The sequence below is a fragment of the Aptenodytes patagonicus genome, chromosome 2 (genome assembly GCF_965638725.1).
Source record: "Aptenodytes patagonicus chromosome 2, bAptPat1.pri.cur, whole genome shotgun sequence".
Taxonomy (NCBI): Eukaryota; Metazoa; Chordata; class Aves; order Sphenisciformes; family Spheniscidae; genus Aptenodytes; species Aptenodytes patagonicus.
The window spans coordinates 80,976,092-81,002,027 of record NC_134950.1 but is presented as its reverse complement, the minus strand read 5'-3'; the positions used below and the strand labels follow the sequence as shown (position 1 = coordinate 81,002,027).

Below are 25,936 nucleotides of genomic sequence, written 5' to 3'. Positions count from 1 at the left end.
TTTTTTGCTAGATGATTTATCATGCTACAACCAGAAGCTGCCAATCATCTACCATGTTGAGTGACTGATTGCTTTTCTCCTATGCGTACACACTTTGGAAAGAACATGTCTCTTCCTTTGTGCTAGTTATTCACTTTTACTAAGTGCTCAAGATGAACTGCTTTGGGAAGATTTTTCTTCAGAGAAGTCCTCAACTTTAGAATTAGTTCCTATCTTGTGGTCCTAGTTGCTGTGTCTTTCGGGCATAAATACATAGCCTATTTTTGTGAAAAGTCAAGAATGTTGGCAGGCATGGAGGCTTTGGGCTGCAGTTGGATGAATGTTATTTTTTTCTCCTTTTTTTCCTGAGATAATTCAAGTTTTTTTCCACTTGTTGACCGAGTCCTATTATTAACACTCTCCTTTTGGTAGTAGAAGGAATCGATTATTAGAATAAAAAAGATAGCGTTAGCCATGTAGCTCCTATGTATTTCTTCCTTTACTCACTCTTGTCTTTTAAATTAGAATCTCTGTCCACAGCTGCCAAACCCAATTGAAATCTGACATTTTTATGCAAATTATTTAATTAACAGTTTTGTCATGCTACAACTACTTTTAAAATTTTAGCCTTTAAAGTCTTTGTAAACATATGGCTGATGAAAGAACCAACAGTGAACAGCCTTATTTTGTTTATATAGCACCATCAGTGCACACACCAACCCCCCCGCAAGCCCTCAGCTTCTGCTCTGAGTTGAGAATGTCCTTTAGAGACAAGAGGTACTTCAAGGCGTGTCGACATTAAAGTTTTGGTCTCCTTTTGGTATCTTCTGGTGGCTTTTAAAGCATGATGGTGGACTTACAAGTTTAACATTGGTTTCAATTTCCTTCCTCTAACCTGGTCTCTTTAATGAACCTCCAAGTCTCATTACGTAGTAAAAAACCTTAGTAATCTAAGTCGAGCTGGGGCTAACTGCAAAAAAAAAAAGTGGCTCGTGCTCTTTGATAGCATGTCTGGACATCCCTCCTCCTGCTAAGTCTTTTGTAATGAGGCTTATTTTATGAAACTTTAGGTTTCGAAAATCAAACTCTGGCTTCTTGGACTTGACTCAGGCTAGGTGTTCCCTTCCTCAGCAAAGTCTCTTACATGTTTTCATGTGTCCAGCCAAATAATTAACACACAATATTTTTAATAGAGCAGTTTTTATTAAGTAAAATACAAAGAAAAACAATAAAAACATTTTCAATACAATACCGATTTAAATAATTTCAATAATTACAACTGTTTCAGGCTATGGAAAGCAGTAAGAGGGATACAAATTTAATAATTGAACTTACACCAAACATCTGATATTAGCAGAATGCTAAGGGCAATAAATCAAACACTCAAATGTTGGTAGTACTTGAATTAGGATCACCAAGTGCATATTAATTCCACCTTCCTGTAATGCTACTGCTTCCTACTTTTGCTCACCAAGGAACATCATCTTCCTTATACCCTGAACTGACAGTGTCACAAGGCAGGCCGATTTATGCATATTTGAATGAAAAAAACCACCTTATAGTAGAAAATAGCTGCACACTTTTAAATGGACTGCCTGCAATAAACAGATGCACTATACTTTGCCAGCAAAGTTCACAGCTGTTTGGGAAATGGTGGGGTCCCTTTGGTTTGAGCATCGCTTTGGGACAGAGCACTGCATGAAGGCTAAAGGTATGACTGCAGAGAGTTCAGCTCAGCACAGATTTTTGGTGCTACTTATAGGTGACTTCTGAAAAACATTAAAAAAATGACACTTGTGTACCATATGGGAGGGATTTGGGGCAGTGATCAGATACAAACAGGGATATTAACAACGGCATGATGTGAGACCAATATCCACTGCCCCCAGTTCACAGCCCACAGCATCTGCTCTTGTAAATGACACTTGGTAGGGGAATCTCCCTCATGTATGTTTAACACTTACATGTCTGACCTCGAACAGAGACAGGCAGAACGGGCAAAATCCACAAGTGCCAACCAAGATGCACAAAAACTTTGCAGGGCTGCGGGCTAGGCTTCCTTTCGAGTCTAGGATGACGTAGGTACCTGCTTACACTCCTATTGCTCTAGTATGACATGAGTTAGACTAGTGATGGGACAGAAGACCAGACTGTGAAGACAGTGCTTTAGTATTGTCCTGGTGTCGGCAGGGATAGAGTTAATTTCCTTTCTAGTAGCTGGTACAGTGCTTTGGATTTAGGATGAGAACAAAGTTGATAACGCACCGATGTTTTAGTTGTTGCTAGGTAGTGCTTACACTAGCCAAGGACTTTTTAGTTTTCCACGCTCTACCGACTGAGAAGGCTGGAGGTGCACAAGAAGCTGGGAGGGGGCACAGCCAAACTGGCCCAAGGGACATTCCATACCGTGTGACGTCATGCTCAGTTCATAAACTGGGGGAAAGCTGGCCGGGGGGGGGGGCGCTGCTCAGGGACTGGCTGGGCATCGGTCAGCGGGTGGTGAGCAATTGTACTGTGCATCACTTGCTTTGTGTATTATTATTATTATCATATTATTATTATTATCATTTTATTTCAATTATTAAACTGTTTTTATCTCAACCCACGAGTTTTTTCTCACTTGTGCTCTTCCAATTCTCTCTCCCATCCCACCGGGTGGGGGGGAGTGAGCGAGTGGCTGCGTGGTGCTTAGTTGCCGGCCGAAATTAAACCACGACAAGTATCCATTTAAAATCAGCGAAGTAAATGAATTCAGAAGGTGTTTTTTTGTTTGTTTTTAGTTTCTCAGTGATAAACACTCATTAGTTTTAATTTATTTTCTCTTTTGTCTTTGCCTAATACTACTTCTATAGCCACTTCCAAGTTGTTAGGCATTTTGTTTTTTAACAATTCCAGACTAAAAAGACTGGTTGTAAATAACACCATTTAATTTTTTCCTAACAGGCAACTGAGGAAAATATCACTTGAATTGGACTTGTAACTTTTATTGCTGCTACTAAATGATCTGATCTGATAGGGAGTGTGTGGCTGGAAAAATGAATGTATTATAATATACCATGCATCTTGTTAAGCTCCTGACCGTCTTACTTCCTACGTAAACCCTCTTGACAAGTACTTCTAGCTTATTGTGTTCACTGTGAGTCTTAGAGAGTGAAAGGGCAGAGGGTGACTGAGATCTTGGTCACACAAATATGCTGTCTGCGTTTAAATAAAGGGGTAAATGAACTCTCATTAAAGACAGTCGGTGAGACTCTTTATAGGAAAACCCTTTTCTGATTAGTCTGGTTTTGTTCATTTCAATGTAATTTACATGCATTTTTGAGTGGATTTAAGATACGCTCAAAGCAAACCAAAAATGTTCATGCAGGAGTTTGCTCTAATTTAGCTAAATCACTTTTTAAAAGTGACTTAGGGGCTGGCTTATTTGGAGAATTTACTATGAAATTCTTGTGCGCGGACAACGCCACCGTCACTTCCCGTGCCGTACGCCTCGCTGCCGGCTTGGTGCGCTTTCACGGGGTAAACGTGATTTAGGGCTCCTAATGCTAGATCAGTGTCACAGAAATGTTGCCCAAGTATGAGGGCTACACAGCTGGTTAAGATTTCTTCTAAAAAATGTGATGGTCTAATTCTGTGAAGGCAGGAGTTACACCAAGTATCGTCTCTACCCACACGGCCACAAAAGCCTGAAGTCCAGAGAGACAAGCTCTATATCCTGTGCTTTAGACCACTTGGCAGTGATAAGGTCATGTATATGTACTCTTTGTCCAAATCCCACTTGTACTGCTGGGTGATGTAGTAACACAGGAATCCAATATTAATGAGTACGGACCTGCAGACAGAGAGGAGCAACTAATGGATTGCTAATTCGTACCCCGGCTTACTTTAAGGAGGTGTCTTGGGGATAACAATCAAGCAATTAAAACTTAAATTAGTCTATAGAAGAAAGTTGTGTAAGGCAGCAGAATATATTATCATCAAAAGTAGAGGAAAAAACACACTAATATTTTTATTATGTATTAAAAATCCCTGACTCTAGATTCAAATGTAATAGAACTTATGTCTTAGGTTTGTAACTTTTCATAATTTCAGTCCAAATTCTGACCTATTTAAGAGACCAGAGTTATTAATTTTTCCTATTATTTCTACCCCTCAAACTTTTCAACTGGATTTCTCCAAGGCATTCTTTGTTCTCACTTCTACCTTCCTCTTCATTTTGAAAGTATCAGTTCTGGGAAGTGGCTGAAAGATAGAAAAACACACACATAAAATTTTTTTGACTGCAGGTATTCATTGTAAAATATTCCTTTTTTTTCTGGAGGAGATATGAAGGTGAATCAGGAAATGGATGGCTTTTTCAAATCACATGAATCAGTACCTCAGAATTCATCATTTTCACCAAATACCTAACTACTGTTAGGAACCTGAAGTTAGACAGCCCTTATTTAAGGCTCATATAACAATTTTGTTAACTGTCAGAGACTTTAATGAAAAGAAAGAGGCAATTACTAAAAATCAGCTTGCACATTTATAAACGCAAGTGCACATTTATTTGTATTATATAGTTGTGTCAAAAAAAGGACCTTAAGCATTCATAAAATTAAACCATTTTGTTTATAAAGGGCCTGAATCATACAAATACCGTGAGAAATACTAGTTTATTCTCTCTTTTGATCACAAATGGTAAATATAAACTAATCAGATAAACATCTAGCTCTCAAAAGCCAAGTAATTTAGAATCTCATCTCTGTGTTCCTAATTCATAGATATCACAGGTACTAGTCAGCGTAACCTTTAAATACAGCACTTAACGCAAGATGATAATTTGACAGAAAACAGGAGAGAGTTTGTAACTAACTCTGGCATTTATTTCCCTGTGATTTAAAGCAAGTATTGCAATGGTGCCTTTGCTAAAACATTTAAAATTTTGCTCAGTCTGAACTTGTCTTGTGTCTGCTACTGGCGTACGCGCTACTGGGCTACAGCCTTGCACGTCCTGCTTTTTAACAGTACACTTCCCTACTGGAACCATCTGAGGATGACATCCAAATATGGCAGACTCATGATGATCCAGCCTTGGAAGATGACTTTGCTCGATGCAGGCGGGAGTGCTGAGGACTCACACAACTCAAATGCAGCAGATCAAACACTTTCCTAAATCTCAGTGGGAAAGAAGGAAGAAACAGCGGTGTAGACCTGATGAATATGTCTCTCAGCAAGGTCACATAAGCAAGGTGGATTCAAGATACCAGACTGCACAAACTCTGTGTCCTTTAGCATTGGTTCAGGAAAGGGAGCTTGTTCACATGCACCATGCTCCTGGCTGGTCTGCCCTGGAAAGTTTCTGGTCACCAGGAGGGTTTCTCCTGAGTAATAGATGATGTGGTTGAAAAAACAAAAGCAGGCAATTAACTGTGAGATTTCAAGGTTTTTCTCTGCATGTTTCTCATGAATTAAATAAAAATAACTAATGTTTTCAATGCAGTGAAAAAAACAAAATGCAATGAAAATAAAGCCGTTGAACTCTGTCATTGTGAAGCAAGTGAGGTCTTTTCTCTCTGATGGAAGCATAGCTCAAGGCTCAGTTTTCCTGAAGCTAACTCCTCCCTCCTCTTCTTTTTTCTTTTTTCTTTCTTTTTCCTTTTAACCTAACTTAAACTTCGGGCTTACAGTATCTGACTTTGCTTTTCTAAATAATGACAAACAGACATGCTATCCAAGGTGCTTTTGATGGGTAATGTGAAGACAGGCCTTCCCTTACACCATGGCTTTACCACCTAAACAGATGGAAATCCACCCCCTTCCCTGCTTTCTAACACTCCTTATATCCTGCCACCACAGGGAGGAGCTGAAATCTGGCTTCCCACCAAACTGGCCAGAAGCCTGAAGGTGCTGTGCAACCTTTCCTCTTCCAACTGCGGTACCTTACCGCTTTCACATGCTGCCATCCCTTAACATGCTAGGCTCTGTTTTGCTGCAAGGAGGGATCAAGAATTAGTAACAGTGAGAAACATAATGACAGGAAAATACAGGGCAGAGGAGGAGGTGATCCATACTGGAAGGAAGGCTGGATGGAACTGGGACTTGGTCCTCTCAGGGTTTTGTTTTCCTTCCTTAAATCAGAGAGCAGTGCTTCTCCCGCTTCTTTCTCCCCTACCCTCAGCATAGTGCTTCTAGACTATGTTAGGACATCCTTATGTATTTTGGTTATAGTAACACATAGAGGCTTAGCCTGGGATTGAGACACCACTGTGCAAGGTACCTGTACAGACCTAAAAAACTCTCAGCCACTACTTGCAAGAGTATGTCTGGGGATTGCTTTGCCTAAAATTGCTTGTCTCGCTCAACTAATCCGATTTAACTCTGCACTTAGACATAGCACAGAGTAACGTGTAATATTAAATAATGTTACGTTTTGTAGCTTTATATCAAACATGGTTAACCTCACAGCCAGTTTCATACATCTTTGCCCATGAGCTTCTCAAAATAAAATAAAATTAAATAGAATTAATCATTGACATCATTACTGTTCTTCCATGAGATTGGTAGTTAGCTATAAAGCACATGACTTAAAACCTCTGGGGATGATATAGAGAAAGTATGATTCCAGTGGAATTTTTCCTAGGATGTAATGTATCATATAAAGCTACAAATCCTGTGGGTTTTTTTGGGGTTTTTTTTGTTTGTTTGTTTTACATATATGTCCATTGTTTCATAGCCAAACCGCAGAGGAATTGTTAGGGGTCAAAATGTACATCGTTCCAGGTGCTAGAATTTTGATGTTTTTTTTTACTGGCAGTTGGTTTTGCATACAGAGTGCTTACTTTTCATAGATGAAGTATGGATGTTTGGGTATTTTTTTTCCAGCAGTTGGAAAAACAAGTATATCTCCTCTTTAAAAAGTCTAAAGTTATTGTAATAGGTGGAGATACACACAAAGCATGGGACTTGCTGATGTGAACAGATACATCTTAAAAACACTCCAAATGAGTTCACGGAGTATATATGTGAATTGTCCTACATCTTCAGTTACTTTGATGGCAATTTTTAGGTGTAAAATGGATTCTTTTATTTTCTATACAAGTATTTTCTGGAGCTGAGGAAATTTCACAGGAAAGTGATCCTACATAAATATACATTACATTGGTGTCTTACAAAACTGTATTGTTATAAATAAGGAAACACCCTTGACTGTCAGGGTTACGTGACTGTAATGCAAAAAAAGTTTGGCCTTTAGTATTTGCTTTTGTGGTTTGGGTTGTTGTTTATTTTTTTCTTTTTTTAAATACCAAGAAGCAATCAGAAATCATGTTCCAAACTGCAGAGCTTCATTTTTAATGATAATTTCAAACTTTCATTAACTTTTCTCCTTGAACAAGTTTCTTTCATAACGTAGCCAAAGTAACATTCTCCCTTGAGCTGGCTGTTTCAGGCAATTTGGATTTGCAACATTTTGGCTTGCAGATAAGTTTTGATTCTAGTTGTTTTAATTAAGTATATTTTTATAGGATTGCTCTAGCGTGGATCAATTCCATGGTTTTGTTTGTTTTAATAAACTCTCAGTGCTTTTAGTCTCCTAAACAGAGGTCTTGCTGCAAACAACGCAAGCCAGTTTCCGAGCGGTTTGTAGTAGAAACGTGCAAATGCTGCCATAAAAGAAAAAAAAAAAACTTTGATGGAATTCATTAAAATACACGTACGAACAAAAATAACCTCCTGGTTTATTACAGATGGGTTGGCTAATGCGTCGAAAATACCGTGAGCGCGGAAATGCAAACGTACGTACCTGGGGAAGATGCTTGCGCGCCTCGGCTGCCGGCCCCGCAGTGCCACGTCTCACCGCCCCTCTCACGCCACGGGACCTTTATAGGGAACCCACCCAGGGCCTAAAAATAAACTTTCGGGGCTGACACGTCGATCCGTGCCGTAGAGGGAGGGGAGGGGGCGGAGAGGGACTCGCCGCAGGCTTTTATGTGGACGGAAAAATGTCAGCGCCGCGCTCCCCCGCCCGCCCGCGCCGAGCCGCGCAGCGCAGCGCAGCGCAGCGCGGGGGCTGGCCGCTCACCCGCGCAGCGGGACGGGGACGGGGCCCGCTGCCTGCGCGGTTCCGCGCCGGCCCCCGGAGGCCCGGGGCCGGGACGCTGGCGTTTGGCTCGCCGGCTCCCGGCGGGTGGGGGGTGGCGTGTGCGGGAGAGCGGGGAGCCGGCGGCGGGAGCGGGGAGCCGGCGGCGCGCAGCCTCGGCACAGGCGGGCGCTCCCGGGGCGCTCCCGCGCCCCTACCGCTCCGGGGCATCCCCGGCAGCCGCTGGCGCCCGGCTCTCCTTCGGCTCCTCTACCTGCTGCGCCCCGACTTCGGCGGCGCCTCCCCCGGCCCCGGAGCCCCGCTCGGCGGGGAGACGCGGAGCCCCGGGCACCGGCCGGGGGCGCCGCGCCCTCCCATCCCGCGGGAGCCCCTGCGGACCCCGGCACCCGCGGAGCTGCCCCTCGCCCGCCGCCTCTCCCTCCCGCTGCTGCAGCTCGCCAGAATTTGTTGTGCTTAGTTGTACAGGCGCCGCGGCGCCCCTGCTCAGATCTGATCGCGAGGAGAAGCCTCAGGTCATGCTTTTTGGGCTGCGGTAAGTAAAGGGAAAAAAAAAAAATCAAAACCCCAAACCCCAAGCACAAATATGTCAACCAGTTGCAACTTCTCGGCTGGCCCGGAGGGGGGAGCGCGGGGGAGGGAAGGGAGTAATGCGAGACCACCCCAGCCCGGGGCAGCGTCGGCCGCGGGCTGCGCGGCGACCCGCGCATCGCCGGGGACGGGCGGCCGTCGCGGCCGCCCCGGCTGCCGCTGCTCCGCCCCCGCGGCGGGGCGCTGGGTCCGGCCGGCGGGAGGGCGGGCGGGCGAGGCGCGCAGCTGCCGCGCCGCAAACTTGGTGGGCGCGGGCGGCTCGGCGGGGCTGCGCGGGGCGAGGCTGCGGCTATGGCGGCGTGAGGCGGCAGCGCGGCGGCGGCGGGGAGCGGGGCATCAGCGCGGCGGCGGCGCCCGCCTGCGCCGCGCAGCCCTACGGCGCCTCCAGGTAAACCCCTCCCGGCCCCTCTCCCCCAGCGCGGTGCTCGGGATGGGGGCGACGGGGCTTTCGCAGGGCCGCGGGGATGGCGCGTCCCCGGCCGCCCTCTGCCTCCCCGGGGCCGCCTCGCGTGGGCTCCGCGGGGCTGCGCCCCTGGCTCCGCCGGGGCGCCCCGGGGGGGCGAGGAGGCCGGCCGGGGTCTCGGCCGCCGCAGCGGCAGGGTGCCGGTAGGGGGAGCTGGGAGCGAGGCGGAGCGGCGCTGCCGCCGGGGACCGGTGGCGGGGAGCGCTGCCGGCGGTCGGAGCCCGTCTCGGGCATTGCCCGGCCCCACCCCCGAAAGTCCACCGAGCCTTTCAAAACCGGCGGTCGTTCTCTCCGGAGACGGTGCTGCTTGCTCGGGGAAAGAAAAACCAGCCGGGCAGGCGGCCGTATCTCCAGCGGGGCCGAAACCCCAGCTGTTCCCCCCCGGCGCTCCGCGCAGGGGGAGCCCCCGCGCCGCTCCTGCCCTCGGGGTCGCAGCCGCGGGAGGGTTTTCTCGCCCGGGAGCGTGAGGTGCGTTGCGGTCGCTGAGCCCTGGCTGCGGGAGGGCAGCCGATGGCTCCGAAGCGTTTTGCAGGGGTTTTGTCACACTTCGGCAAGTGAAGTTTGCTCTGCCCCTTCTTCTGGTGAGAGCAGAAGAGAAGCGGCGTGAAGGGCGCCGGCAGTTGCCTGAGAAACGCGGGGGGGTTCGGTGGGATATTCTTGCAGTACGATTCGAAGTCCCAATGTACTTCTGTTGTCGCTGTTACTTAACTGGACTGTCTCCGGTCTGTGGTGTAACCGTATTTTGGCATTTTCTGAATTGTGGAGTTCGAGTTGCCGTTCTGCAACGACGCAGAGGGAAACACCTCGGTCTGCTGTATTAATCCATCTTTTCGTGAGGATTGCTTACCAGATAAATGGCAGCTATTAGGGTTTGTTGTATCATTCCAGATGCTAAGTATGCACGGCAGATTGACACAATGATAATCTGCCCGGGATTATTTCTGGGGGGCAGCAGGGGTGAGGGGAGCTGTCAGTGCATCCCCTCCTTCAGCACACCGGACTGTTGGCAGGAGAGGTCTGTGCATGCATGCACACGCATCCTTGCGAAGATGGTTAGAATTGGCAAGATTACGGCTAAGAAAAACATCCTATAACTAAATACTGTTGTTAAAATGATAGTAATAGTGTGCTCCGGCAGCCCTAAGGCAGTGCATTTTCTGAAAGCTGACTAAACGCTCTTAAGTTTGAACTTCTGTGTGAAAGGCCGGTATGATGCTAGCCCAGCTAAAGCGCTGTAAAAATAGAGTTTTTCGTAATGAAAATTGCACTCAAACCTTAGTTCTAGCAGTTCCAGTGTCTTCTGGTTGTTACGTGAGTAAGACTCTGACTCAGTTTAGCAAAGTTTGACTTACTAAGAATTGTTGAACTTGGTGATGTCATATATGTAATGCGTACTTAATTAAAAGTGTATTGCTGCCTTGAAAGGCTGAAGTATGGCCTTAGGTACTTTGCTTAGTCTAGTGAAAGATTTTGTTAGACCTCTGTATTTTGTGCTGTGTTCCCACCTTCCTCTCCAGCAGGTACTGATAATCTAACTTTATTACGTTTACTAATGGATTCATCTCATTTTCTCATTTTAATGCTGAACAGCTGTGAGGAGTCCTGCTGAGAGCTAAGACTTTGCTCTGGAGGGTGGCAGTTTACTTTTCTGTTCGAGAGGTTGTTTTGAACGAAATAGTGTAAACACTTGCTTTCAAGTTGTACTGCTTATTCCTTAGGATGTTGTAACAGTTTTGTTTTGGTTGAGAAGGCTGATGGCATTCATATCTCTAGTGTCTCATTTCTTTTAATCTTTAACCCGTGCTGTTTTCTTGAAATACTTACAGGTAGTAGGAGTGCTCGTGCACTTTGTAATGATCCATAAACTTTGGTTATATCAGGTTTGTTGTACTCATTTCCTGTTGGGCAGAGATGCAAAGGGTGCTAACTATGTGTTGCTGCTGTTTTCAGAAGAAAAAGAGTTGTGTGGTGTTTTCTTTCCTTTCCCCCCAGCTACTTAGGGAAACCATGTGGATTCTAACTTCTGTTGATGCAGTCTTATACAAATACAACGTGTTCTTATACAAATCCAGGATTTTCACTGAATGAAGTGCATTACTTTCCAGTGAGTAAACTGTATGTTACAAGCCATAATCTGCAGAAATACAGCATAAGCCTCCTGCGAACTTCAGTCTCTGTGTTAGAGGCTGTGTGAAGTAATTCAGCCAAGGGAGCAGCTGAGCTCCTGGGATGAGCGGGAGCAGACCCTTCTCCGCACTCTGGTCTGCAAGGGCTGCGTCACTCCAGGTGTTGGCTGGGGGTTATTTCTATGCTGCAGGACACGTAAGTGGGTAGTTGATAGTACTATCAGTTGATAGTAGGTGTGTACTACCAGTACTGTCGGTTGATAGTGGGGGGGAGGGTGTGTGTAATCCGATACTGTGTTATTTAACGTAAAGAAGTATCTAGTAATTAGTTAGTATGTTGTGATGGCTGACTTCTGAATAGCAATGATATATGATTTAGCTTTAGATTTAACATCTGGTTTATAAAATTTTGATACGATCTTAATGTTTGGTAATGTATGTTCTAAAGTTACTACAGCTCCCGAGATGAATTGGCATTGCTGCTGCTGTAATGACAGGAAGCAGCACTGAGGAACTTCTCATTTTCTGTAACATCATTTTATGGAGATGTTTAATGGGAGTTCTTGTCAGTGGTGAGTTCTCCAAATGATTGTTAATCAGTCTGTTTCTCTTCATTATCATCCTTTTATCCTCTTTGGCGTGTGGATACATTCCTATTTGGAAACAGTTTTAAGTTACAGCCTATACATTTGCTCTTTCCTAATGTGTTTCATAAAGCTGTAACTGATTCAGAAGATGAGTTTTGTTTTTTTTTTTGTCAAACACTACAAACATTTTTCAAACTGCCCCTTTTGAGATACGTTTGTCAACTGTTGGCGGTAGGCTAGTGTTAATTTCCAGGCTGCAGCATTGCAGCGGTGACCTGTGAAAGACAGGTGGCAGTCTGCTATCTGCGATTCTTACAGAAACCTGGGGACGTCACAGCCTGAACTGTGCGGTCGAGGTACAGTTTGCTGCTTCAACAGCAACAGATTTAACAGCAAACTGTTTCCAAAAAAGGTCGGGGCTTTTATTTTAGTTTGCTTCGTAAATGTGTCCGGTTATTTATTTAAGAGATTTGCCAGGTTGCATCTAAGTATAGCACATTCGCTTAACATTTGTCAGGAAGGTAGCAAATGTAAACCAAGTTAGTGACCCCAAAACTGCAGTCTAATTAGTGTCTTGTTCCTGCTTTTTTGCTAGAATGTATATTCCAAAGTATAAAGCATGTTAATCTTTTGTCATTTAGTGGATTTGTTCATGCATCTATTCTCAAATTTGTGTCTTCCCTGAAGTACTTTGACGCAATCCAATTGTCTGCTGTATAAAATCAACTCTTTATCTCCGTACTCATTTTTGTATAAATATATTAATAAAATGAACCTTTATTTGGGGACCTTTTGGGAAGAAATCTGTACTGGTGTCCCAGTGTATATTAGAAAGTCAGGCAATTTCACAAAGGAGCTGATGTTTGTCAGTGATGGTAGCAGAAAGCTGGGATTGATATGAAGTCTGCACCGAGGCCTTTGCAGGTGAAATTCTGGAGTTTAACTCAACTGTTAAAACTTATCTTTTCAAAGGTTATCTTTTCTTTTCAAACAGTTTGAATGATTTGTTTTAGAAAAAGTTTAAATGCTGTGTAACGTGTCAGCTGCACTATCATTTCCAAACTTATCTCTGATTAGCTTATCTGTGTTACAAAATTTCTTGTGTGATAGCAAGATAATATAGATTTTCATTCCTTTTCCAATTTTTAAAATCAGGATATATCCCTGAGCTCCAGGGATATACCTTAGAATTGTTGGATCTTCATTTCTGACAGAACTGGTCAGCCTTTTCATGGCTACCAACCCCAGTAGTGGAAATTACTGTTTCACTTGGAGGATGTTGATTGAGTAGCTCTGAATCTTTGGCATAAAATTTGCTGATTTTTTAACTCCTTGCTAGATGAACAGCAACATGCAACCACTTAGCAGTATGTGTTTGGTTTAGGAGAAGCTTACAGAAATCATAACTTTCAGAATGCTGAAATGCAGCCTGTTGCTGTCCTCTCTCTGTGATACTGGGATGCTTTCTTAGGCTTTACTAAATACATGTGATGAATGAATTAGATCATATGTGATGGCTGCAGGCTTGGCTTATAACGTGAATTGGATGGCCTGAAGAGATGGGCCATAATGGAAATTGTGACATTTCCCACCTTCTTTTCCTTACCCCTTCTCTGAATTTCAAAATTGAGCTGCTTTCTCTGCTGCTGCCTTCCTTCTCTGAATTACTAGTCTAGGTGGTAATCCGGAACGCTACTGAAATGTGCTTAGGTTAGCCTAACCTAAGGTTAGACTTAGGTTTAGCTGAGAATCAAGAATGCTTAGTGTGAAGTTAACTATAAGGCCTCTGTAGCTAGAGAGAGAGTATTTTAGTAATTTTGGGCCCTGTTCTTCAGAGCCACAGTAAGATTGTTGCTGAATCGCTCATTTCTATTGCTGGTGAACTCTACAGACAAAGGTATGTGAATGAGTATTTGTGTTACGGTTTTAAAAATGTTTAGGCAGTTGTTCTGCACTGTGTTTTCTCCAGCGTAAAGTCACTTCAGAAATTCCTGCTGCCCTTTTTTTTTTTTCGTATGTGTGTTTTCATAATCTGGATCACTTCAGTGACCTGGTTTCAGTGGAAGCCCACTAACGTTTGCATTGGCAGAGCCCCCTAGTTATGAATTGTACCCTAGGAGCACTGCTGAAATGGTTTTGGTATGGGAGAAGGCGTACGGGATGAAGCCCTTTCTGTTGACCTTGCCTGATAGAAGTGGAATTGCTGAGTACTTGGGGAAAACTCCTGGCCTTGCCAGTTACGGGAGGATAGGTCATGTCTGTTGCCTTGTGTCTCTCAAAGTCTGGCAAAGTTTTAGGATTTCTTTACTAAGTCAGAGTCAAAGTTGGAGGCTGTGAAAAGGGATTGTCCACGGTCATTGGGCTGGTATGTTGCTTAATGTGAGTTCGGTTGTTGATGGCCTTTTCTGTTACGACTTGTTTGCTTTCTTATTCTGAACTTGCAGTAGGGTTATATGGTTGTTTTATTAGATTTTATCATCAAAACCAGTGTGTGTATTCAAATTTTTATCTAGCTTCTCTTGCTCCGGTGCATGCTCTTCCTCACTACTTTTTAAACCTAAGCAATGATATTGAAATACTTAATAAGAATGTCTAGGAGAGAGTAAGCGCGCAAAATTGCTACTAGCATCTGATGTTACATTACCCAGTACTGCAACACGGGACTCATAGTTTAGCCAGAAGATGGGATTTCAGCTTTGGAAGGGAATAGAGAGGACTGTTTCCTGATAGTGCTCTTCAAGGCCAATCAGCCTGGGGTAGGCCAAGAGTCTAATGACTCTTATGAGCCTTATGAACTAGCTGTGATGCTGAAGTAGCTAAAGACGATGTCGGTAGTGTTGTTGTCTCTTGCATCTGTTTCTGACACTGCAAATCCATATTCTGACTCTCACTTGATAAAAACACTTCAAAAAACCTCAACCAACCAACCAGAAAACCCCCTGAATTCCTGTCCTCTAATAAAAGCTTCTCTTTGTGACCTGAAAACCACTGTATGCTGCATTCCCCGAAGGCAGGCAGATATAGGAGGAGGATGCTGTGCCAGTCAGAGAGTGGTGTTGTGGTTTGTTGTCCTCCTTGGCAATTCTGGCTTCATGTCAGTCAGTTGTCTACCGGGTCCTTTCGGTTGTGACAATGTAACTCTTCGTGTGGAGCCACACTGTAAACAGTATTAGGGAACTGATCCTCTTAAAAACACTTTTTGTCTTTGAAGTACCCACGGCCACTGATCCCAGTAGGGCCCCATAGGCACTGGTCTCAGCGTAACTGCAGGTGTGCAATGAGTATTATCAGGTGAGGCAGGAGGGGAGAGGAGGATTGTGTGTGCAGATGAAAATTCTGATTAGTCCCTCAAATAACAACGAAATTTAGGACTGGCAGAAGAGCTCTGGTGGATTTTGCCTCCATGGTTTAAAGTGTGTTCATACAGCTTTCTGTTATGTTAGTTTTATAGGAGGCAACAGGCTCTCTTGTGGAGGTTGCAAATGGACTGAGGCACACACAGACGTATGCCTGTCTTCAGCCGTCTAAACTCATCTGCGGAGGACTGAGGTAGCTGAAAGGCAACGCCTCATTGCATTGCCCTTGAGCGTGTCAGGAAGTGGGGAAATTCAGGGTAATAACCTGTTAAAAACTGGAGCTCAGTCTTCCAGAGATTGTCTGTCAGACCTTACTCTATTGAAAAATGATAATGGATTCTGATACATGCTGTTGGAATTGATAGTATAAAACGACATAACTGTTCTACGTTGATTTGCCAAAAGCATGAGTTCACGCGTACAGATCTAGAGATGTGTGAGAGGTGAAGAAGTTGGTGTTTGTGGGGAGAAAAGCTTCTCTTGATAAATGTGGGTATGAGTCCTAAAATGCTGTCACCCCGGGCCCTGGAGACTTGTGCAAATGATGCGATTCTGTCATAAATCTTGGTCAGAGTCTACAGGCTCACCTGAATTGTCCGAGAGAATTGCAAGATTTTCCAATTTATCTTCTATTGCTTTCCTGAGTGCATAGCGTTAGACTCCTTACCTGAAGCATTAGATAAGTCTTTAATATTGAAGACAAACCAATGCAGCTTGGGCATCATCCTTTAACTGCTCGTAACAAAAAAAGTGTAACTAGCACCAACAGCAAAAAGAGATATCCGGGCTCTGCATCTGAATCACTGTTCTTTTTGCTGTTGTTGTCTGTTGTTTTAAATTAAATTAATGGTCTGGGTGGAGGGACTTGTTTCCTTCCTTCAGTATCCTTTCTATAAGTGAGTTTGCAACTAGATTTTATTAGAAAATGCCATTTTTGCTCACTTATCTATAACTGGCAGGGAAAATTGTTTTGCAAATTTATTTAATCTGAAGGCCAATGAGATCAGTATTGGGGTTTGAAGAAAAATAGTCTTGAACTAGAAGTAAACACTTAATTCTGATATTTAACTTGAGTCTTTATATTTGTCTCTCAAGCCCGTAATAATGAAGTGCTCTTAAAATACCTTGAGCAAATGTGTTCTTTTCCTTTGAGTACCCATATGAATGCATTGCTTGCAATGGGCTATCTGCCTCTTGGGAAAACACACGTTAATCTTTTTATAGGATGACTGTTGACAAAGCTTGTCCTTCAACTTCAGTTGTAGAGATGCTGTGTTGTAATTATTTTTTTCCAGAAGGTTAAAAAAAAGAACTAGTTTCTTGCAGAGGCATATCACTAATATTTTAATAAGAGGAAATATAAGAATTGCATAACTGCAAATAGAGGGAGCTCCATTTGTTTGCAAGGAACAATTCATGTGCTTAACTTACCTTTTTGATCTACTGTGAATTGTTTGTAGAAATCAGGCCTGGTTCATAATTCCATGTATTTGTTAATTTTGTAGATTTAGCATTCCCCATTAAAAAGTCCTCTAAAAGAGAGGGTTTTCTTTTCCTGCTACTCTCATCAACCTTGACCTTTTTTATAAGCCCCAAATTGCTAATAATGCCAACACGGAAAATTTTGAAAATGGCATCTGAAATGAGTGGAGCAGTTGACACTACACTTGTTCCCAGCTCTCTGCACATGCTGGCACCTTTGAAGATTTATCTGTAGCCATAGATCACGTCTAGAGAACTCAATTATGGGTGAAACTTGAGGATCTAGAGATTTCTGTTTTTAACCAGCAGATTTGGTTCACTTCTTGCCAAGCCAGGTGCTTGTCTCCCCTTGCCACTTTCTGCATCGTGGGAAGTGTTGCTTTATGGCATGTTTGAGTCCCTTGTTTCCTTCTTGCTTATTTGGTGACTAAAACTTCCTAAGCCTTATAAGAAATTGTGCATAAGTTGAATGTTCTTGCTTCCACATAAAAAAGTTATTTTCCACAAATCAGTCTTCATAGAACAGCGTTTCTGTGAGTGTTTGTATTAATATCTGTAGATAGTTGATAACTGGGGTGATCAATCTTAGGAAAAACTGTCTGTTCCTGAGTATCATTCATGTTGTCTTTTAGGTACTTCTGATGCCACCCTGCATCCCAAAACATTAAGAAGAGCAAAAAAACTCCTTTGACTTCATGATAGCATCTGAGTTGACTTCCATCATTGTATAACTAGTCTTACAAGCATTAGGCTTATGTGAACTGGAGTGCTTATGGGACCCTTACTTTTGTGACTGAGTCATAAGAATTTGAGTTAACAAGACTTAGTATTATGTTGTTCAGGTTTACATGTCATACTGTGACTGAAAAGAATTTGGAATTGCTCTTGTAGGCAGCTAACCAGGGAGGAAGCGATGACTGGATCTAACTGATAATCTCTTCAGCCTTAGCAATGGCAACTGGTATATAAACTATTAGTATCTTCTTCTGAAATGTTGTTTCATTTAGCTTCTTTTTGTGGCACTAGTTCCCAAGATATTCTCATCCTTTTAACAGTTTTAGGCTGATAACTGTACTCCTTATCCCTTGGTCCCAGAAGCTCATCACCAGAGAAAGCTGTTGCATCAATTTTCTGTTATCAGTTTTTCTGGTGGTAGACCTGGCCATTCAAAAATGAATGGAAATACAGCATCCTTGCCCCAGGGCATCTACGGACGGAGTCTTCGTTCACACAGAGAAATCCATACTTGTTTGTCTGGCACGATCACTCCCAGTCATTCCACTATAGCTCAGGATGTGAAGTGAAGGATGCGAGTCACTCCGTGCAGAACCATCGCAACGGTGAGATTTCTGGTGTCTTATGCAGTGTGGCATGAAGCAATCTGGAGATGCTAGCTAACTGCCTTCCTCTAGTGTTTCTGTTGACTAGAAGCTGCCCGTATCCCGCAGGTGACATGTTCGGTTTGCTGAAGGTTCTGAAACATCAAAGAAAGATCAAGTATAACACATCCGCATAGTAAAACTAGAGTGTTGATAGATACTTTAGTAATGTGTGACAAATGTATTAGAATTAAATGTAGGCTATGATAGGCAAAACTCATTTGAGCAATAACTTCTGTGTAGGAATTGTTGGGTGGGGCTCAGTGACCAAAATTATTCTAGTTAGATGACTGGATCATAGTAATGCTCCCTCCTGACAGCAAAACCTATGTATAATTTAAAAGCTTTATATTAATTATAAAATGTGTCTGTGACACTTGTAATTTCTTAAAGAACTGTTTGCAAACAGCATTTATAAATGTTTCTTGGTTTACTGTATGCATGGTCAAAATTAACCTTACCTTCCAGTTCCTATATATGTATAGGGGTGCATGGGGGTGTGTATATATGCTTTTTTTCTCTCTATACATACACACACATGCATTCACACACACATTTTTACAGTCTATTCCACTCTGTCAAACAGTGGTACTGGCTAGATCATATGCTCCCTTTGTTTGTTTAACCAAAATGCTGCTGTAGCATCCCAGACAAAATAATAGTGGAAGGACAGAGAGGCCTTTCTGCTGGGAAGAACTTATCAGCTTCAGTCCAGTGGTTAATGCACAAGACCATGCCAAAAGATAAAGTGAACTGAAATAGAGATCAGGATGCTGTTCTGATAGTTGATAATTTTATTTTGAGCTCTGAAGAGCTCATCTCTTTGAAGAACAAAGAAATGTTGGCATCAAATATTGATTATGTGTAATATCTAAAATTCATAAACTTCTTAACTTTATTCTGGCAAGCTGGACTGCAGGGAAGAATGGAGCAACCTTCGCTTGAGAGTGAAAAAAATGAATATAAGAAATGTAATTTAAATTAATCCTTCATGATGGCTATAGTGGGATCTTCTAAAGGCAGAGATCATGATGTGATTTGACTGGATTCAGAAGATACAACTGAATCAGTAGAATTTCAGTAAATTATGAAGTTATGTTAATTTAGATGGACCAGAAACATGGACAAGCTAATTGGACTACAGCAACAAGAATGTACATGGAAGTTTAAGTATTAATATACTTTTCTGAAAGCTGATGAACGCTTTGTAAGTGCAAGTGTTTCTCCATAGTTTGCCTCTGATTTGATGGTATATATTGCCATGCACTCTTGCTGCAGGCTGTGATTAAGTCCGTGTATTGTGTAAGATTTAAGTAGAGTTGTTACGTTTTAATTTCTAAATCCTTCAGGTTATTTCCCCTTCCATTCCCTCAAACTGCAGCTGTAGTTCCAAAAGTGGGATCAATAGGTCCTAATATGTTATTTGAGGTAATGTACAATAGTATGTTGCTTTTGTAGGGTTCTTAATTAAAGGTTAGGTTGCTTAATGCTAATGAAGGGGGGTGGAATATTGAGGGTTGACATTAGCACTGCTTCATGGTCCAAACAAATTTGGAAATAAATGTTCTACAGGGTTTGTTATCTACCTTTTAGTATAGCAATGCTAATAAAATGAGCTCATATGCTCTGTTGAGTTCCTTTTTGCTCCGTGTACATTTTAAGGCAAAAAAATCAGAATATCCCTTGCTGTATTGTTTAGTAATTTGACTTAATTCTGCTAGATCTGTCATGTGCAGGACGATGCCTAAGGTATAAGGCAGGCCAGGGTACTCCTGCATTCTGCTAATAGGTTATATGTGTGTAAATGTATTAATGAACAAGTGATTCTCTAGATACTCAAGTGATTCTTTTGTGCATATAAATAAAAAGGTGTGCATGGCAGTGCTGGTGTAGTTTGCTGATCCCTCTCTGACTAACCCATCAAGGATGAGAACCTGTTGTGAATTTTCTATCTAGGTGGAATTACTCTTTTCTGCTTTCACTCTTTAGTAAGTCAGCCAAGATGGTGTCCCAGCAGGTAAAATTGTTTCTGTGAGCAAGCCATGTGCAAACTCAGCCTTCAGTTAGCCATCGGAAGGTGTGCTGAGTGCCATGTTACCTCTGTCATGCCTAAGATGTGCCGGTCACCTTTCCTGCGTTCCGTAGCCCAGGCCGAGTGTATTGCAGTTGCTGGACTCTGGGCAAGCAGGGGTGCTTGGGCTGGCAGGAGCCTGCTGGCACCCATGCGGCTGTCTGGTTTTTTTTTTCTGCTGCTTTGTGTCCTGAAGCTCAGTACAGAGAAGGGCAGCTGCTGTTGGGTGTGTGTGGTTTTTTTTTTTTAATGCCTCCTTCAGGGAGTAAAGATAATGAGGTGGGTAGCGGGCAAGAGGGAAGAAACAGCTGGTAGAAATAAGAGGTGGGAGAGGATGTTCTGGATGAGTGGGAATGGAAAGCTTCAGAGGAGACCAGAGCCCGTGTGTCGTAGAACAATGTGGTGGGAGCTAGTAGACTGGATATGCGCAATTGCAAAATTGTGGGAACCTTTCTTCCTTCTCTTCTACACACCCAGCACCCCACCCGGGCTCACAGCGTTACCCTCTTCGGCTCGCCTTGGCTGTTCACAGGATCTGGCTCCTTTAGGACTAGATCAAGAAACAAGGTTCCAGCTAACCATACCCACTGCTGCTGCGCTACTTTTCTTAAGTACTTAGAGGTGTACAATTAGCTAATGAAATGCTTAACATAGAGTTTCTCACACATATAACTGCATGAAACTTGATGGCTGCGTTAATGTAAATAATTGGCAGGCAGAAGGAGTTGCTATATAATATGAATTACAGAAACTGAATCTCAAGTTGGAAAACTGGGTCAGGATATTTGGAGTAATGTCACCAGCTCCAAGGGTGGACACTGTTTTCATTTGCATGTTGAAGGCCTGTGGATCTACAGGGCTTCCAGCTGTTCTCCAGGTACAAACTTTCCACGCGGCTTGTTCATGATTTGCTTTATGTTTCTTCTGTGAATTATGATGTGCTTTGCAGTAGAACTCTACTATGAAGGATATGATGCTATGGACATGTTATGGAGATAAACAAGTTAATTTTTCAAACTTATAAAATGCGCACTGAGTACATGCTTTAATTTATGTGATGGCTTTGCTTATCTCTTTTGCGTTCCAGAAGTAAGTGTGAAATGGCAACAACCTTGTGTTAACTCTTGGAGAGAGATCTTTGGTTCAGTGTGGTTCCTTCATAACCCAGAGCCAGACTCTTTACTCTCCACCTTTTGTTCCTTTTTTTTTTAAAACAAAACAAAACAAAAAAAAGGCAATGGTTTTTACTGAAGCAATCAAAAAGCCAATCCTCTCAGTTGTCTGAGAAGTTATGATCAGCAGAAGACCTATGAAGCATTACAGTTCAGTTTGGTGTGGGAGCACAGTTCAAATAGGTTGGAATAGCATGGTGGACTTCTGCCTGAGTTCCATTAGTTATGGCAAATATGGAACACAAAATGTTTGCTTAAATTATCTGTAATACAAAGTGTACTTGGAGATAATAGTAAGAATTTCAATATAGCTTCTTTATTCTGCTGTCAGCGCATCCAGACCTTTTTTCCCCATGTCTTTAAATATCTTCTTGAAAATCTTTCAAAGGTAGTTTTATTAACTTAACATAGTGCAGATGTCGCTAGCTGTGAGGAGTAAGTCACAACAACTTGTAGTGTTGTGTCAAAAATATCATTAAGAGGCTTAGAACGAAGGGAGCAATTAATGAACAGTCTTCACTATGAACAAATGTCAGAGACTCCTCCAGGGAGTGGAATGGCTTCTGTGCCATATTCAATAATTGCTCTTTTGAACAAGTTGGTGTTGATGACTGGGTTTAATTAAACATACCTGAGAAAATCCACAAAAACAGATCAGAAGTATTAGAATTAAAAATTTGCATTTAATTTAGTAAAATAAAGACTTTTTCCTTCTCAGCGGTGTTTTATGCTTCCTGTAACTGTTTCTAGCTGACATTTCCCCCTAACTGTTGGGATTGTCTTCATTGGAGATTTTGGCAGAAGATATGTCTTATTGTTTGCTTCAGGACGCATGCCAAATACTATGCTCACATTTAAATCTCTATGATTAAAAATGTATTAAAATCTGTCATAATGGAAGACAGCTCTCAGAACAGTCTCGTCTACCTGTTGAAATGTGGCAGGTAAGGGAAGAAGTGCATGTGAGTAGAAAGGTAGAAATCTTAAACCCTAATTGCTAAAGCTCATTCGAAACTTGCTGACCCGGTGCCTTGGTTAAAAATACCTCATTGGGAAAACTAGACAGCAGCTCTGTAGTATAAACTCTTATGTAAAACTTGATTGTCCACTGTACTCAGTGACTTACAGGTCTAAATTGAAACTTGATGAATGGTGGTCCCCAACATCCATGTTATTATGTGGAATGTAGTAATACATTTATCACCATGTTTGTTTGGTTCTATTTTGCCACTCAGTAAGACAGAGGCAGATGTGGTCAGTATAGTATAGACGCCTGGAGGAGTCTACCTAGAAGGTGAAGGCTATTTCTGTATGATTTTTCTGTGCATTGAATTGAAAGTTGTAATAATACATGTAAAATACTGTTATTTTAGGTTTTGATGAGAAGGACTTTGGGGGAGGAGGGAAGACTAATGCACACCACAGGTAACCTCTTCTAATTATACTGTTTCCAGGTATTTATTTTGGTTGTATTCATAAGTTCTATTGTGTAAAGTCAATCAGAATATGCAGAAGAGTTTTGCCAAATAACTTTGTAGTAGTTTGCAGTTTTGAGCCAAGTGGTAACTGGAAGCTTTAATAGCCTTACAGTACCACTTTAGAAGTGGAGAGGTGCCATTGGACGGACATGTCAGAACTTAGTAAAAATAGCATATCCTATAGTGGGCATTCACCCAGAAATCTAAAATTAGCATTGTATCCTGGATATGGTCGCAAGAACTGAATAGCATTCAGCACCCTCTGTTATTCAAGCAGGTCTTAACATATTTATTTTAAACGTTTTATGGTTTTACGCAAGGCTGACTTACTGTTATTACTGTTGTACTTTATATGGCATCAAAATGTGCAATGTGTTTCATAGGTACTAAAGTCTTGGCCAGAGACTTTTAACATGGTCCTGTGTGAATGGGAGTTGGTGGCACAATTCCAGCTGACTTCAGCTGGGAGTATAAGTAGATCCTGACTTACTTCTGATAATACATATAAACACACAGTCAGTTGGCGGGATTGAGAGTGATGTATTTCACATTATACTATTTTACTTGTAGCATTCCAATAGAGTTTGGTCAAATAAACTCAAGGAAAAGTGCTATCCCCTGTATTAAGGGAATGTAAAGCCTGAGGAAAAACAGAACTTGGGTATTATGGTTTGATTAATTGCTTGAATATTTATGCAAATTACAGTAGGTTCTGATTAGTTGTATGGGGAAAGTCTGTACTGACTTTTTCTTTGCATTATCCTGTCCTCTTCTGCCCCTTTCTGGGAAAACAGAGGGACATAGGCTTTTTAAGGACTATGGGCAGGAGGTTTCTTTAAAACCCATTGGAATGGGTGCTTCTCTCTTGTGTTTCTCGCTCGCTCTCAATATATATGTCTGTGTGTGTGTGGAGGGGGATGCGAGAGAGACAACAGAACTGTGTGTATATGTAAATATTCTCTTAGAGGACGAACATCTAGGAAAAAAATGAATGTTTCCTTTATTTGTTATATTTTAACTATATGTGACCATAATTTTTTTTTTTTTAATTCAGAGTATATTAATACATTTTCTGGAGATTACCACTAAAAAGACTGGCTTCTGGCTTTTAAAAACATGATTTTTAAGTAAAGTGAGACTTCTGTTCCATGCTTTCAGATTTGTCTTCAGATCTTTATTGCTTTGCTCACACATTTTTAAAGCATAGAATCTTACAATTCTTTGCCATATTGAATAGTTGTGAGTATTTTAACAACTTCTTGGGGAATAAAAAAAAAAAAACTTCATCCTTAATTTAAATTATGTCTATTATTTTCATTTAGTATCACTTCTAAGAGTTTACGTAATCCTGGGATGAAGATGTTGAATTTTTAGATGTAACATTCACTGCTACAGTAAAGAGAAAGCTGTTCACATGTACAGAAGTGGTGATACAACAGGTACAGTGGGTAAGACAGAAGCATAATTTGTCCAAAGATTCATGGCAGAGGCTTCTTCTGTTTATTTGCCATAGCAGGTTAGTGGCAGGCTTCAAAATAGTGATGGGATCTGAGTGGCACTTGTGCTTTGAAAGCTGGGGGGGGGGAACACATATGAAATTTTTAATAAAGGTATTTTTAAGTGATCGCATTTTTTCTCTCTCCTGGCATTATGAGACAGTTTTTCAGAAGGTGGGTCTTCGGGATGGTGTTCTCTTCTCTCCTTTTTCTGCCTTCACAAAGCAGCCCTTAGGGAAGGGATTTGGAAGTGGAATGCTGGCCAGCACCTGTACGGTAGCCTACCCTTTCCACCACGTGCTGAGGGGATGAGCTAGCAAGAACAACTTCCCTGGTTCCTCTTCGTCTATGAAATACTAAGTTTCAAATGCTTCACGTCTTTATGGAAATGGAAGTACTACAGCTCAGTAAGCTTAAACCCAGTGGCCTAAGCCAGTCTGGATTTTTATTTTAGTTACAAGTCTTTGCTATTGTGGGAACACTAAATAAATAAGTGGTTTCAGGAAGAAAACTAGGCTTTTGCCCACCAAAATAAACCTGACCTTAACATGCCTGTAGTATGGTACGGTGCCACAAGGATCTTGGTTTCTTATTTGCATCTCGGAGGAGCAGACGTTAGAGCTGTACTGCCATGGAAGTGAGTGGCATTATGAGAGCATCAGCCACAATGAAACAGCGCATTAGCTTGAAGCAGAAATGGGTTCTGCAGATCTGGTTTACTTTGCAAGTGAAATTTATGTGTGCATGTTTCTCGTTCTTCACCTGCAGGGACGCAGTAAATGCAAGCACCAAAAAGAACCTGCTAAGAAACTATATAGTACAGGATGAATTTTGGGAAAGCTGAATACTGTGTCATGGGATCTAGTGAAGCTATAGCTATTATCTTAGCATGATACCTATAACAAAGACATATAAATAAAGAAATAATGTATAATAGATTAAAAAAATACAAACCTATAATGCCTTTCTCCTGTCTAGGGGGAGAAATTAATTTGTACATGCTGTTTGCAAAACTTTTTGTAAAGGAGTTCCGACTGCTTCAATGGAAGGTGCTATATAGGTAAATAGGTCAATTATATCCAAGTTCAGTGAACTTAATTTTTTTTTTTTTATTTTTTTTTTTTAAGTAAGCACTTAGGAGCTACTAGTACTCTGATAAAGAAAAAATCCTGAATGGTGTTCTAGGGTTTATCTGGACAGCAACATAAATAGTTGAAAAACACATTTAAAATAGGAAAATTCAGAAGAGCTTTGGTTTCTCCAGTCTTTCTTTTTTAAAAAGTTCTGATTGTTTTCTAAGACTTGTTAAAAAAAAAAAAAAGACAAAACCCCTCAAAACAACAACAGCCCTCGCCCCCTCCCTGAAAATGACCAATTTAATGCCTATTTCAAATACAACAATTGTGCTGGCCTAGCTGGAGGGCTGGTGAAAACTCCTGAAGGCAGAGCTCATTTCTGGACTCTCTCCTTCCCCCTGCCCCTCAGCTCCTGTGCTTCTCGGTAAAAGCACCCTGCAGGAGCGAAGCATTCTTGATTCATCTCTGTGAACGAGCCACATCTGTGATTGGGATGGTTCATCTCTTTTTATAAAAAGGATTTAAACTTCACAGAAATAAATTATTCCCATATTATTGTTAGTGTTAACACTAATTTTATACAAAGTTTCTTTAGATATG

The 25,936-nt window shown here is 42.0% G+C and overlaps 1 protein-coding gene and 1 non-coding gene across 7 annotated transcripts in view; one reads left to right on the top strand and one right to left on the bottom strand.

Moving 5' to 3' along the window:
• Positions 1–4,310: 4,310 nt before the first annotated feature.
• On the bottom strand, positions 4,311–4,379 carry LOC143157565 (small nucleolar RNA SNORD123). The gene has a single exon (XR_012994830.1). It is a non-coding gene; the product is annotated as a small nucleolar RNA SNORD123 (small nucleolar RNA).
• Positions 4,380–8,454: 4,075 nt separating this feature from the next.
• SEMA5A (semaphorin 5A) overlaps positions 8,455–25,936 on the top strand; it is a 365,023-nt gene continuing 347,541 nt past the window's right edge. The window contains exon 1 of one of the 6 annotated variants that reach the window (XM_076330319.1): positions 8,455–8,594. The gene's annotated coding sequence lies outside the window, so the exon portion shown is untranslated. Of the gene's footprint in view, positions 8,595–8,976; positions 9,039–9,438; positions 9,582–11,085; positions 11,218–11,395; positions 11,436–22,681; positions 22,712–25,936 lie in introns of those variants that run through there. The other 5 variants (XM_076330320.1, XM_076330321.1, XM_076330322.1 and 2 more) reach the window with 5 other exon arrangements.